Source organism: Myotis davidii, unplaced genomic scaffold, assembly GCF_000327345.1.
Source record: "Myotis davidii unplaced genomic scaffold, ASM32734v1 scaffold573, whole genome shotgun sequence".
NCBI lineage: Eukaryota > Metazoa > Chordata > Mammalia > Chiroptera > Vespertilionidae > Myotis > Myotis davidii.
The window spans coordinates 2,560,974-2,575,547 of record NW_006285997.1 but is presented as its reverse complement, the minus strand read 5'-3'; positions in this window follow the sequence as shown (position 1 = coordinate 2,575,547).

The following is a 14,574-nucleotide window of genomic DNA, read 5'->3' as shown; positions in this document are numbered from 1 at the left end:
AGCCAGTCACATGGTTCTGACCAATATCAAGGGGTCTGGGAAATGTAGTCTTACTTGTGTAGTCAGGAAGAAGAGAAAAGGAATCTGATGAACACCAGTCAAGAAGTCAGAAGGGCATTGCAGCAGAGGGGACAGCACAGACAAAGGCACAGGGCGGGGGGCGGGGGGTGCAAACAGCCATCATCCCCTCACCCAGGCTGCCCAGGCACCGAACTCCCAGCCCCTGTGGCTGTCAGCACTATCGGCAGGAAGAAGAGGGTATAGATGGGACGCCTGTGGTACAGTGCCCAGCCCTCCCTCTCCCGGAGCCATGCACAGGACTAGAGACGGTTGGCTCATTCAAAGTGAAGAGGGCAACGGGTATTTGTAGAGAACGGGTGGGAGGTTCTCTCTTCCCTTCCTTCACTGCAGTTCTATCAGTCAGACCTGAGTGGGGCAGAGAACAGGGTGATCAGACATGGGGCTGTTAGTTTCCACGCTGCTGGGCTCTGTGCGGCCATGTGCTTCCGGGAGTGAGCCTGCGGCCTCTGTCCATCGGACAGAGGCCAGGAGACGCTCCAGGTGAAAACTCCTGGCATTCGGTCGGCGCGTTCTTTGTTCTCTGTCCTTTCCCTCGAGGGCCTCGGGTGGACGCGAGCCTTTTGTGTCCAGGTTGACTGGACACCAGAAGTGGAGGCAAGATCAGGGTTTCACGTGGCTGCCAGCAGGCACGTAGTGAACCGATGTCCCCACCCACCTCGTCGGTGGCTTTCTCAGGCTCTGGCTGCGCTGTTTCCTCTCCTCTTCCAAAGGCCTCGGGGAAGAGCCCAGCGCCTTCCAGGGAGACTGTGCCGTCTCCTGGAAATGGGGTGCAGGGCCAGGGTGTGGCGGGTTCCGGGGGGAAGGAGCCAGCCATCTGCATTCCCAGGTCTAGCCGAGGAAATTGTTCGTGTCTGCCAGAGCTTGACAAATCAATCGATCTATTCCGCTGTTCCCCGGGCTTCCTGAGAGCAAGCGCTCAGTGTCCCCGCACAAATACATCCCCTTATGGAGCCCGAGTAACAGGCAGGTTATCGGCGATCCTACGAGAAAGGGCCTTTCTCTACCGTCACCTCCCAGCACTAAAGTGCTCTCCTGCGCACAGTGTAAAGGGGGGCTTTACCCCTCTAAGCCTCTTCACGTTCCGCCTCCCTCATTAGGGATGCTGTCCCCGGAGTCCCTCGAAGGCCACACAGAGTGCAGGGCTAAGGGACACTAGGGACACCCCACTCCCTTCCAGACCTCTCTCACTCCCCGCGTCTCCCGAAAGGCCACTCATGGGGTCCTGAGGTTAATTTCACCCACGAACTTGGCAAAAGCCTCCGTCTGGCATCCCCAGGAGAACGGTCGGTCTGTCCCAGGCGATCTTGGTGTCTGCTGCGCTCTCATTCCGTAGCGATCTCCGCTGTGGCATCCACGGGGCTGTATCCTCAGTTTCTGCTCGGAAATGTGTGCAGTGCCCTCACTGAAGTGGGCTGGGTGTTCATTCCAGAGTGGAAACAACTTTTCTGCTTTTTTCCTGCTATAAGAATAAAACATATTTGCCGTTAAAAATGAAAATGATACAGACGTGGAGAAGCTCGGAATTTCCCGTCTAGGAATCCTCAAGCATGGCCACGGCGAAGGTTTCTGCGAAGCTCTTTCCGGACTCTTTCACTCAGTTCACATTCATAGGGATTCCTATATGCAGGCTGCACATAGATACATGCACACGCACACACATACACATGCACATGCACACGTGCACACATGCGCGCACACGCACACATCTACACACACACACACACGCACGCTGTTTTGATTATTGTTCTCCAAAATGGTAGCATTCTGTAGTGCTGTCAGGAGCTTTTGTAACTTCCCATAGACCTATATAGATTCTCCTGTTAATGCAAAGCATTTCAGTGTATATTGTAATATTAATTATCCAACACTATTGATAGATAATTGAGGTTTTTTTCCTAAATTCTATGTGGTAAAATATAAGCACACTTGGGAGATATTAAAGAAATGAATGAAGCATCTCCTTGCTGGTCTCCATGCCGAGGGTCCCTCATGTCTGAATTATCCTCCCATCACCACATCACCCGATGGCCAACACCGTGGTCGCCAAGTGCGTACATGGAGCCCCGCCCTGGCCGTGTGCTGCTCCTGTGGCCCCTCCTTCTGCCTCTCTACTTCTCCATCCTGCAGCCAAGTGGCTGAACACTCACACTTGTGCCCTGTTGTGCGGAATACCGGTTATATTGCTAGGAAAAACCAAGCACAAGCCCCAGCGCAATAAGCTCACAGCGATGTGGATTCCTGGAGGAAACGGGAAGATTAATGCCATCGTCAGAGAGCGGGAGACGCAGGGTGATTATTCTTACCACATCGCCATGTATCGAGTCTGTTTGCAGGTGCCAAAGCCAGATGGGTCTTAGAGAATAATTATAGGTTGTCTCAGACTTAACCAGGTGGTTGTCACAATCACAGCTGAGGTATTGGAGGTGGTATCTTTATTGGAGCAATTTAATAACCACTCCTGGCACCCGATTTTCACCTACGATGTGCAAATGCTCTCCACAGACAGATGGGAACGGTGGCTGTCCAGCACTGTCCTTCCTCTGCTACGTTGATGCTCGTGCAATGAGCCCAGGTGGAGAGTGGCAATAGAGACAAGGATGGGGGCTGAGCCTGCACCCCCCATCCTCAAGGCTAGTTTTGCCAGAGCCACTGCTAATTGCCCAACTTTCCAACTGCAGAGGCCAACTCAGGCCTATAAGGCGCCATGCCACCACGTGGGCAGTGACTTGTCCTCACAGGAGTAGATGCATCCCCCAACACACATCTGCCTTCCTCCCTCAGAATTCTCCTGCTGGCTTTCCCATTTGTGAGCCTACAAATGCGTATCTATTGACATGGCATCTCACAAAATGTCGCAGCTACCTAAGACGATTATTTGGTGGTGACGTATGTGTGGCAATGAGCTCTTGCCTGTGGCATTCGCTACTCTTTCCTGTCACCAGAAGCAGATGGCTTGATAGATTATTGGAATGGCCTGATGAAGATGGTGCCTTACAACCCGGTGCTTTAAACCAGCAGCCAATATCTGGTGCCATGTTCCCCGTAGCCAGAATTCATGGGCTTAGGAACCAAGAGAAAAGAGAGTGGCTGGATGTCATCCCCATCTTGAGACCTATCCGCTGAGAAGGGATGTTCTACCAGAAAACAGAGTCAAAGTTCAACTAAGTGGGAGCTGACCCTCCTCCCAGGCCATTTTCAGGCCCCTCATGTCACTGAACTAATAAAGAGTGTAGGGAGTGATCACTGTACTGACTAGGGTAATGGAGACAGTGAACTTATCGAGCCAACTTCTGAAATGACTGGAATAAATTCACACCCAACTGAAACAAAAGTTTAAACAAACCGAAGCCATCAATGTACCTCAAAAGGACGTGTTTTAATGTAAATGCATCATCCACGACTTCACCAGAGAAGCAGAAGGTTGGTACTTACCCAAGCGTCAGTAAGTGCTTACCCCAGCCCCTCTCTTCCAAGGGAAGTATCTGCCATGATGTTCTCTCAGCCTGGCACACATTTCTGTAGAATCGGCCAGGCTTCCACGGCCATCTCTGTACTGCACTCTTCATATTCTGCATAATCTTTATTCACAGCCACATCCGGCTTTGATGACTGGCCCATAAAGGAAACATCATGTCAAACACACACAGGCTTTTGCCAAGACTAAAGCGGTTGCCAAAAAGGCTTGTCTGGGGGAGAAGGCAATGCTTTTCCTGTTGGCGCCGATGTTCTGCTGCTCTTTATTGCAGGGCACTTTATGCGCCATGATTCTGCATAACGTGGTGTTGACTTGGCATCAGTGAGAATGATCGCTAGATCCCCTGGCAGCTGGGCTTTGGTCTCCGATAGGATGTTACTGAGATTCAGCAGCGTGAAGGTCGTGGGGTCAGGAGACGTGAAGCAGGATCAGCGCGACAGGAGCAGGGTCCAGAAGCTGGGCTATTGTCCATCAGGGGAGACAGGCGGCTGGGCAAGGGGAAGATCTGGCTGTGCTGTGAGTGAGGGTCTACAGTGGCATCCAGGGCATCTGCGAAGCTGCATCAGGAGCCAAGGGCAAAGGAAACATGTGACGACACCACTTGCTATGAAATGTCTGTCTCCTGTCATGCCACCTGCAGGACGTGTGGACACCTACCAGGAATGCTTCTTTGTCACCCTCATGGGACTCGATGCTGGAGGCTGGGGATTGGGAACCAATGGCGACAACCCAACCTAGAGAGCTCTGGCTACTGCTGTGCCCTGAGTAATACGGTTCTTTGTCTCTGAGCAGGATCTTATGTCTCTGGGCAGCATCCGTCAAATATAACGGACGAGCTTCCTCACTTCTACGTAGAGTAAAACCCCAAACCCTTCACCACTCTTCACACAGGTGAGGAGAAACACATCTCTAGTAACTACTGCAAGCGCTAAACTTTAAAATGAGCAGGAAACCAATCCCAATTCCATTTTTAAAAATTAAATTCTAGCCTTTTTTTTGAAATATTGATTGGCTGGCTCTTATAATCTGGAAAGAAAACTAAGCATATCCTCATCTAATCCCCAAAGTCTAGTTTCAAATACATTATCTGGGCAATGGTGCGGCCCCATGACCAGTTACAGACTCATTATGACCTGGGCTGTAATGTAGGCCTTGAGCCTGATTTTCCTCAAATAGAAACCAGGGACAGTAATGCGAGATTTTTGAAGTGTTGCTTCAGGGCCAAGTAAGAGCGCAGGTGGTACGCAGGTGAGATGTTGTGGGCAGCTCACAGAATTGGTTCTCTGCTCCTCTCTGCCCACTCCTATGGCACACAGTCTTAGAATGCTTCTTTCTTTTTTTTTTTAGTTTTTGCATAGACTCTGCATATGTTTCTACTCAAATCAGTGACATTCAGCATTAAATCTGCCCTTTAGATACTTCAGAGGAGATTCAACCATTAATTGGTTTCCATATTCCTCCCTCAAGAGTTCAGCTACTTACAGCCTTCCTCCTTCTAGTCTCTGTTTTAATGCATAGCCTTTTAGAATCAGATGCTTTCCGTGTTATAAGTGCCATTTGCAAGCACTTAACATTTACAAAGATCGCTCACATCCATTATTTCAGGTGAGCCTCCCAGCGTGCACCGTGTCCTACATGCAGTGATGTCGGTCCTCCACGCTGCAGACCATTAGATGGAAATGTGGGCTGTCACCCCAGGTCGCACCTCACCAGTCGCCGGCAAATGGCAGAGCTGGGACATAAGCCCTGGTGTCCTGACTCTGGGCCCCCGTCTCCCCCAGATGGCCTCACAGCTTGCCTTCTCCACCTTCTTTCTTCCCGTTGCAGTCCTGCCCCTCCCTGGGCTGGCTTCTTTGAGGTCTCTTTTGACAGCGTTTTCACGATGACCCTGTGTACTAACTAGCCAGGGCCCTTTCAATTTCCAGTCGCAGAAATCCCATTTTAAAAAGATATATGGGCTCCTGTCAGAGGAGGGTGGGGACTAAGTGGTGCTGGGTGAGGGCTCGGAGGTGTCAGCCGGCCATTTCTCAGCCCCGCCTCTTTCTGGTTTTGGACCCCATTCACTTCCTACATTCACTCGTTTTCATGGGAGCAAGTATGGGAGGCAACAACCCCCACGTGCGTGTCCTCCTCCTGCTGGGGACCTAAAGGGGCAAGAGGAGGGGATCCTGTCGCTGGAACCCAGTGAGCGTTGGTGCCACGGAGGAGAGGCCATCCCACGGGAGCCGATGTCGTGCAGGCACAGCCGTACCAGAAGCCACGCTCAGAAGGAGAGGCGAGTGGGAAGAGGTAGGTTTCTCTTTCTACCTTCCAACCCCCTATCCTGTAGCCAATGGGCAGCCACCCAGCAAGAAAGTGAGGAGGGGGCGGGGGTGTAGTCCCCAGCGGGCAGGGCAGGGCCTGGCAGAAGAGGATGGAGAGCAGAGAATGAATGAATGGCAAGGGGTGGGGAGGTGGGATGAGAATTGTGTATTCACTCAACAGATACGGTTTTAACAACCGCTGTGTCCCAGACGTTAGGCCCAGTATGTGTGCCTCACTGACCTTTGGGTTTGCAAGCCGATCTGGTGGCGGGCACAGCCTCGAGGCCATTCGTCCTTTCTGTGTCGGTCACCCTTCCAGTGGGGTTCGCTGCCTTTGCTTCTGCTCGCTGCTCCGCAGAATGGCCCGCTCCAAAGAGCCATAAGCAGAGAGCAGGCAGCCTTCTTATAATCACGCCCCGGAGCAAAGCACACAGCTGGAATGTGGAATCCACATGAGGGTTCTTCGTTGGCTTTAAAGAAAAGGCACAAGTGAGGACAGGACACTGGGGACGGGACTGAGGCAGGAACAAAAGCAAAGAACTTAATGAGCTGTTTGAGGGGGTTCACACACTGCGCTTCCCGGGCCTAATGAGAAGCTGGAGGCGCTGGGTGCAGTTGCATTATAGCGGGAGCCAGCAGGAGGGAGAGAGGGAGGCAGGGCCTGCTCAAGGAGGGAGAGCTCTGATGGAAGTTCTAGACCAGAAGTCACAGAGCAGGCTCTTCATGCGGAGCTGCCTGATGCAGGCTGCGGGCAGGGGACGGGCTTGCACCCCCCCAACCCCTCTGTGAATTTGGAGGCCACTCATTCCATTGCTTCTTAAGCTCTCCCGCTGCCCTCCATTCGGAGGCCACGCAGGCAGACTGGGGTGGGGGGGGAGTGCAAGAGTATCATGCCACACAGTAGGTTAGGTCCGTCCCCACCTTATATAATCGGTGTTTTGTAATGCATGTGTAAGGCTTGGGAATTGGAGTACCTTCTGGTTCCGGTTCTGACTCTGTGTGAACTTGGACACGACATTGAATTCCTCAGGACCTCAATTTCCTCATCTGAGAACTGGGGTAATGGGTGGGGCTGACTGGAAAGCGGGGGGTTGGGGATTACGTGGGCTGCAGGACGTCATTGACGTGTGGTTTGTGTAGAAAACACACCGGGGCGCATGGGTGTGCGTGACCCCACCTGTGAACTGGGCATCGGATGTTTCACAGCTTCGCCCCTAAAAACAACTACACAGATTTAAACAAAAAAGTAGACAAGCCTTATTTTAAACTGAGAAACAAGCCACGTATGGTCGCGTCCTCACCTCGAATGCGGGGTCCAGCGATGCCCGCACCTGCCAGGCCCGGCAGCCAGGACAGCAGCCGCAGGAATTGGACTCCTTGGCTCCCTGGCTCCTGGGACCCCCGTGTCAGCCAAGACCGCGGGGGCTCAGGCTCCCGGGTGAGGAGACCCGAGCTTCCTCTGTCCCTGCGGCTGAGGTTTCTTTGCTCTGCGGCGTGGCCTGCCTCTCACTGGCCCTTGGACCCAGACCTCCCGCCTCGTCCATCAGTTATGCTCCGAGGCAGGCAGCTTTCTGTGGGGGGAGACCACTCACTGGAGCCAGAGTTCAAGCCAGAATGCCAGTATCTCACTAACCAGCTCATGCTGTTCTGGAAGGCGGAGCCTGACAATGGCAGGTGAGCCAAGGAAGCGCAGAAATGAAGACACCGCGGGGGCACCAGCTCCAGGGAGCTCAGGTCCCGGGCAGGGGCGGGAAGCTGGGGGCTTTTCTAGCAGCCGTGGCGACAGGAGGGCGAAGCAGAGCTTGAAATGCAGTCAGCGCCACCGTGGCCCGGCTTTCGCCAACGCTGCTGCTGCGCACAGCGAACCGACAGGCAGAGCCTGGCTTCCCTCAGGGCGCGTGTGTCTCCCAAGAATCATGACTTAAAGATCCCAAGTGATAAAAGCATCAGCCTGAATTATCTGTTGCCTTCATGCAGGCCTGGCTTCCCAGACACACAGACGGGAAGGCAGCCCAGTCGCTGGGGTGTCGGCTGGCACATTTATGGGTGCATTTACTACGTCGTAACCCCATCAGTGGGATAGATGTCCTTTCTCTGGACTGGGATCCTCTATGAATATTTGCCTTTGCACCTTCTGCTCCTAGAGCAGCCGTGGGCAAACTACGGCCCGTTTGAAATGAATAAAACTAAAAAAAAAAAAAAAAGACCATACCCTTTTATGTAATGATGTTTACTTTGAATTTATATTAGTTCACACAAACACTCCATTCATGCTTTTGTTCCGGCCCTCCGGTCCAGTTTAAGAACCCATTGTGGCCCTCGAGTCAAAAAGTTTGCCCACCCCTGTCCTAGAGGGATTGGTACACATGGAAATGGGTGAATCTGCTCAACCTCTTCATGTTGCAGTGACTGGTTCAAAGTCAAAATTAATAATGGGAATAATCTGTTTTTAAAAAAATATATATTTTTTAAATAAATTGTTATTGATTTCAGAGTTAGAAACATCTCAGAGAGAATCATGAATAGGCTGCCTCTTGCACGCCTCCTACTGCGGATTGAGCCTGAAACCAGGGGCCTGTGCCCTGACCGGTAATTGAACCAGAGACCTCTTGGTTCCTGGGTTGACACTCAACCACTGAGCCACACCAGCCCGGCCTGACTCCTTTTTATCCTCTAAGTCAGCAGCTCTCAACCTGTGGGTCGTGACCACTTTGGCGGTCGAACGACCCTTTCACAGGGGTCGCCTAAGACCATCCAGCATATCAGATATTTACATGACGATTCATAACAGTAGCCACATTACAGTTATGAAGTAGCAACGAAAACAATTCTATGGTTGGGATACAACATGAGGAACTGCATTTAAAGGGCCAGAAGGTTGAGAACCACGGCTCTAAGTGGAGCGTTCTATTTTTCGTAGGACTTGGCTGGCTAAGACAAATCCCTTGTTAGGAGTCCTTGAACCCTGATTCACATTTGCACATAAACACACATGCACATACACAACACCCTTAGATACACACAAACACACAAGCATACAAGCAACATAAAACACACAGACATACCTAGGCACACAAACAAACATATTGGTTACATATTTGATTTTCAGCTAAACACTGAGGAATTTTATGACACCAATGACTCCTATACACGGCATCCTGCTCTCTCAGGAATTAACACTAAGCCACTTAATGTCAACCCAGCGACATCTTTAACAACCTCTCTGGAAGGTCCTGTCACCATATAACTGCAGGATATAAACATGATTGGTGGACCTACGTGACCTCCCCACTCTGTTCTCAGACAAAGGCGGGGATTACACAAACCGCCACAAGCGGCGTACAGTCCTTCTGCTTCATGCGACAGGGCGATGCCATTGAAAGTCTGGCTGATCTCTCCTTCTCGCCCCCTAGACTCCCTGTGACATCAATTGTAGTGATGCGCCAAGTGTCACCAGATTAGTAATGGGAAGAGCTCTTGGCATCTTCGAGAAGGGCTCAGATGGAGGGAGAAATCTACTGGGACATCGCTGAGCCGACCTTCCCAGAAATTTCCTTTCTCCTGCCTGGTCTATCCACCTATTATCAGAAACTACGCTCTGTCTTTATAATGGGGAGAGTGTGGTTTATATTTAGACAAAACAGAGATTAATGAGTCAAAGCTAATTGTTGCCACAAAGGAGGACTGATGTGCAAGTTAGAAAGTAATTAGAGATACAACAGGGAATGTTAGGTCGAGAGGCAACCCTGGACCGGTTTCCTTAACGGCTGACAGACATGGAAGCTTTTGTGTGGATCTCTGCTGGGTGTTAGCAGATCCTGTGCTGGGATTTGTCCTTTTGTTCTTGCTTCCATTCAGAACGTCTCTCAACCTGTCTGTGTCCTCCCCCAGACAGGCCGTGACAGAGACCGACAGGGTGGGGGGAAAGTAGGATTATGGTTGTTCATGTGGGAAACATTACAGAAACTAATAAATAATAACACCAGAATAAACTCTGTGTTTCCTGTACTCATAACTGTAAGCCTACATTTGCCCCACCCTGTATTCACCGCTCAGAATTGATCAGGAATGAACGTTGCCATAGCAAACATACCGGTATCAGACATATCAACACCTCCTCTCACGACCCCGGGGTAGGAAAAGTTGGCTTAAACATGATGTATAAAAAAGCTACTAAGCATAAATGAAAACATTCCTAATTGGGATGACATTAAAATGAAACACAGTTTATCAAAAGACACCATGAAAAGAGTGAAAAGGCAGATCACAGTGTAGATGATATCTGCAATACCTATATCCAACAAAAGACCCAAATCCTGGCTCTGTAAGGAATTCCTACAAATTAATTAGAGAAAAAGCAGACAAGCCAACAGGAGCATAGGGGAAAGCATTGAAAAACCACTTTTTATTTTTAAAAAATATTTTTATTGATTTCAGAGAGGAAGGGAGAGAAAGAGAGAGATAGAAACATCAATGATGAGAGGGAATCATTGATTGGCTGCCTCCTGCATGCCCCCTACTGGGGATTGAGCCTGCAATCCGGGCATGTGCCTTGACTGGAATCAAACCCGGACCCTTGAGTCTGCAGACCAACGCTCTATACACTGAGCTACCCTGGCTAGGGTGAAAAACCACTTTTTCAAAGAGAGGTTTATATAGCCATAACTATATGAAAAGGAGCTGAACTTCACTAGTCATTAGGGAAGTAATTTAAAACTACTATGTGATACCAGCGTATCGCCACACCTCCATCAGAATGGCTAAAATGAAACAGACAGATAATACTCTGTGCTGGCAAGGCTGGGAAGCAACCGTAACATCTGTACACTGAGGGTCAGACTGTAACCTGGTTTGATCATTTTGGAAAATGATTCCATACTATCTATTAATCAAAACTGAACCAAGGTACATCCTATGAGCCAGCCATTCAATTCCTAGATGTGTGTTCGACAGAAATGTGTACATAGATTCATGGAGAGACATGCATAAGAATTCAGAGAGGCGCATTAGCAAGAGCCGAAACCTTTTACAGCGTTAGCATACTGCATGCACGAGAGAGTCCAGCTTTCTGAAACTGTCAAGATGTGTGGGTCCTTCCGTTTCCTGATCCACGTGCCTAGTCAGTTTAACTATAGACTCCACAATGGGAGGAGACTTCTCTTTGTGGAACCCGAGACTTCTCTTTCACACGCAGCATGGCGCGAAAGCTTTGTGGACCACCAAAGAGTTTTAAATACTGCAAGTCAAACCAGCAGATTGGGAGAGTGGGAGAGGTGAAATGTTAGGCCCGAGGAAGTGCATTAAACCCGGCTATTTCTAACAGTTTGTTATTCATGTGCCTGTAAACACATGCAGTTATAGAACATTCATCTATAATAGGGGGAAAAGCCAAAGGTGACCTAATGAATGGACAGGAATCACAACATTGCTCGTACCCTTTGACCTAGATTGCCTGTTTCTAGGAATCTATCCTAAAGAGGTCGAGACACTTACTAATAAGGGAGGAACAACATTGATTCTGGGCGCAGAGGATAGATTACTATCCTCCCTTACTAATAAGGGAGGAACAACATTGATTCTGGGTGCAGAGTCTGAGGGAATCGACCGGCCCACCCCGTCAACCCCTTCCCTTCCCCCACTAGAGAATAGAGAAATGTCGATAATGGGATATCATAAATACCAAGCCCCATACGCCCAAGGCACTAATCCACGTGGCCCAGCAAGCATGTGATGCAGGTGCCTCTCTCTCCTCCCCTTCTGTCCTCTCCAGTCCTCTTAACCCAGTTGCTCAGGGCCTGACCCTGGCTAATGTCCCTGGAGACAACACTGATAAGCTCTTGGCCTTGGCCGGTTAACATCGGTTGGGGAGCTTTGACCTGGCAATGTCTCCAGAGTTGGCATGGGGCGGTGTACATAAGTGCTGGGAAGTAGGACAATGAAAGTAGTTGGAGTGTTAAAACAAGTACATCCTCGCTCATTCGCACCAATGAATTCTCTGCCAAAGTGTTTGATCCCTGGGCTGCAGATGCTGTCGAGGCTAAGTGGAAAGGAGAGAAACTGGGACACCTCGCTCCCTCCTTGATCGGCTCCCAATCTTTGAAGAGTAGCAGGGTGGGGCCAGAACAGGCGGCCTTCCTGTGGCGGCACTCCATGGAATTCCAGCTCTGTCTTAATGGGGCAGGAGACAGCATCAGTATTAACACGCTGTGTTCCTGTAACTTGTTCTACTTTCCACCCTAGAGTCAAAAGAGATTCCGAAAGCACATAAGACGACACCCAAAATGATGTATAATATTTTTAAAATTGCTGTTAAAATTATTGTTAGAAATGTAGCATGTTTATGGTTTACAAAGGGATATTTGCTCCTGCCACCCTATCTCACTTCCCAGAGGTACCAATTCATCATAATAACTTCAGTGTTCTTATACAGGGAGTGTGGGTGCCGAGGGCTCACACTGGGGGCCCTCTCCGGCACTGCCTCCACCAAAGGGAGCTCCCCACTAGGGTCAATTCACACCTCGGGACTGTTCAATGTGGGGGTTCCAAGGCCTGAACCCACTTCAGGATGAATCTAAAGAAGCATTTTAATTCTAGAGCTTTCCATGGGATTGGCTGAGACCTTTTTAAATATATATATTTATTGATTTTAGAAAGAGAGGAAGGGAGAGGGAGAGAGAGACAATGAAGTAGTTGTAAAACATCGGTTGACTGCCTCCTGCACACACACCTACTGGGTGTCAACCCGATCTAAGGCCTGTTTGTGAGACTGTCCAGAGGTTCTTCCACTGAGATCCAGTAGCTTTCAGAAGCTGAGGGGTTCATTAGGACGTAAAGCCACCTCCATTATTTAACTCCCGATGACACTGGAGATTGGCTGACTTCTTCCCTTCAACTGCCTCCACGTAGCGGTTCTCAACCCGCGCTCATGTGTGCACCAACGGAGAAGCTTTTAGAAAGGACCGGGGCTGCCTGTGCTACCTCCCAAACCTCTTCCATCTCCTCACCCCTGCATTCTCAACCAACTAAGCCACACTGGCCAGGGCTAGATGGAACTTATTTCTTATTTCAAATGTTAACAGCATTAAACATTAATGCCTTAAGAAGGGGATCTTTCCTGCCTTTAGTTAACAATACCGTAATTCTCCTGCCCAAGTTAGACAAAGACCTCCTCATGGCCACCAAGAGTTTGTTGTTGTTTTTTAATTTCAGTGATAAGGCCAAGTAAGTATATCTACATAAATAATTTGCTACTTACTGCCAACCACCATGCTATGAAATTTATTTATATTACCTATTCACATTGTTTGTTCCCTAGGGAAGTAGTATCACCCCCATTTTATAGATGAGAGCACTGAGGTTCAGAGAATGAACTAAACTCCCACCCTTCCAGGTGGTAGGAGGAAAAAACCAGAACTTTACGGTTTTTATCTATTTTATTGTTGTTTTAAAAGTATATTTTTTATTGATTTCAGAGAGGAAGGGAGTGGGAGAGAGACATAGAAACATCAGTGATGAGAGAGAATCATTGATTGGCTGCCTTCTGCACGCCCTCTACTGCGGATCAAGCCTGTACCCCCGGGCATGTGCCCCTGACCAGAATTGAACCTGGATCCCTCAGTCCCGGGCCGACGCTCTATCCACTGAGCCAAACCAGCTGTTTTTAAAATATCAGATCCTATTTTTGTTAGTGGCCTTTGATTTCCTACTGGCCTAGATGGGAGAGGGGTAGGTTAATCTGCACTGGAATGTTCTTCGCATGAAGAGTAATCAGATGGTCAACAAATACTTTTGAGTGGCCTTGTGTGCCAGACACTATGCTAAGGGCTAAGGAGTCAGGGTGGAAATGAAGACATGGACTCCACCTCTACAAAGTGTATACATTGATATGCGACTGAACCAGATTTTATTTTATTTTTCCCAGTGGAAATCAGAGGCCAATACTCCGCTTACCAGCAGATGTTGAACACTTGTCCGCGATAAAGTGATATGAAGTATGTCTAATAACACGAAAGGCACTCAGAGCACATCTAGTCCAAACATCTTGCTTAACAGAAGAAGAGCCCGAGGTTCAGAGAGAACAAACGACTAATGAGAAGGAAGTTGGATCTAAGGCCTGTTTGTGAGACTGTCCAGAGGTTCTTCCACTGAGATCCAGTAGCTTTCAGAAGCTGAGGGGTTCATTAGGACGTAAAGCCACCTCCATTATTTAACTCCCGATGACACTGGAGATTGGCCGACTTCTTCCCTCCAACTGCCTCCAGATAGCGGTTCTCAACCGGGCTCATGTGTGCACCAACCGAGAAGCTTTTAGAAAGGACCGGGGCTGCCTGTCCTACCCCCAAACCTCTTCCATCTCCTCACCCCTGCATGTCCCAGCCCTCTCTCTGAGTGAGACGGGTCTGCGGAGAACAGCCAGGGCCCGGACACGAGGGCTTTATGTAGTTTTGGTGCTGGGAGTTCATGGAGACGGTCATTTATAGACATGTTTACCACCTCAAAGGCAGAGGATGGAGAGGATCTGGGAAAACTGAGAGTCAGAGAAAGGATGGCCAGCGCTGGACCCATCCATGCCGGTGCACAGCCCAGTGAGTGCCTTGGCAACACGAAAGGCACTCAGAGCACATCTAGTCCAAACATCTTGCTTACAGAAGAAGAGCCCAAGGCTCAGCGAGGACAAACGACTAATGAGAAGGAAGTTGAGTCTAAGGCCTGTTA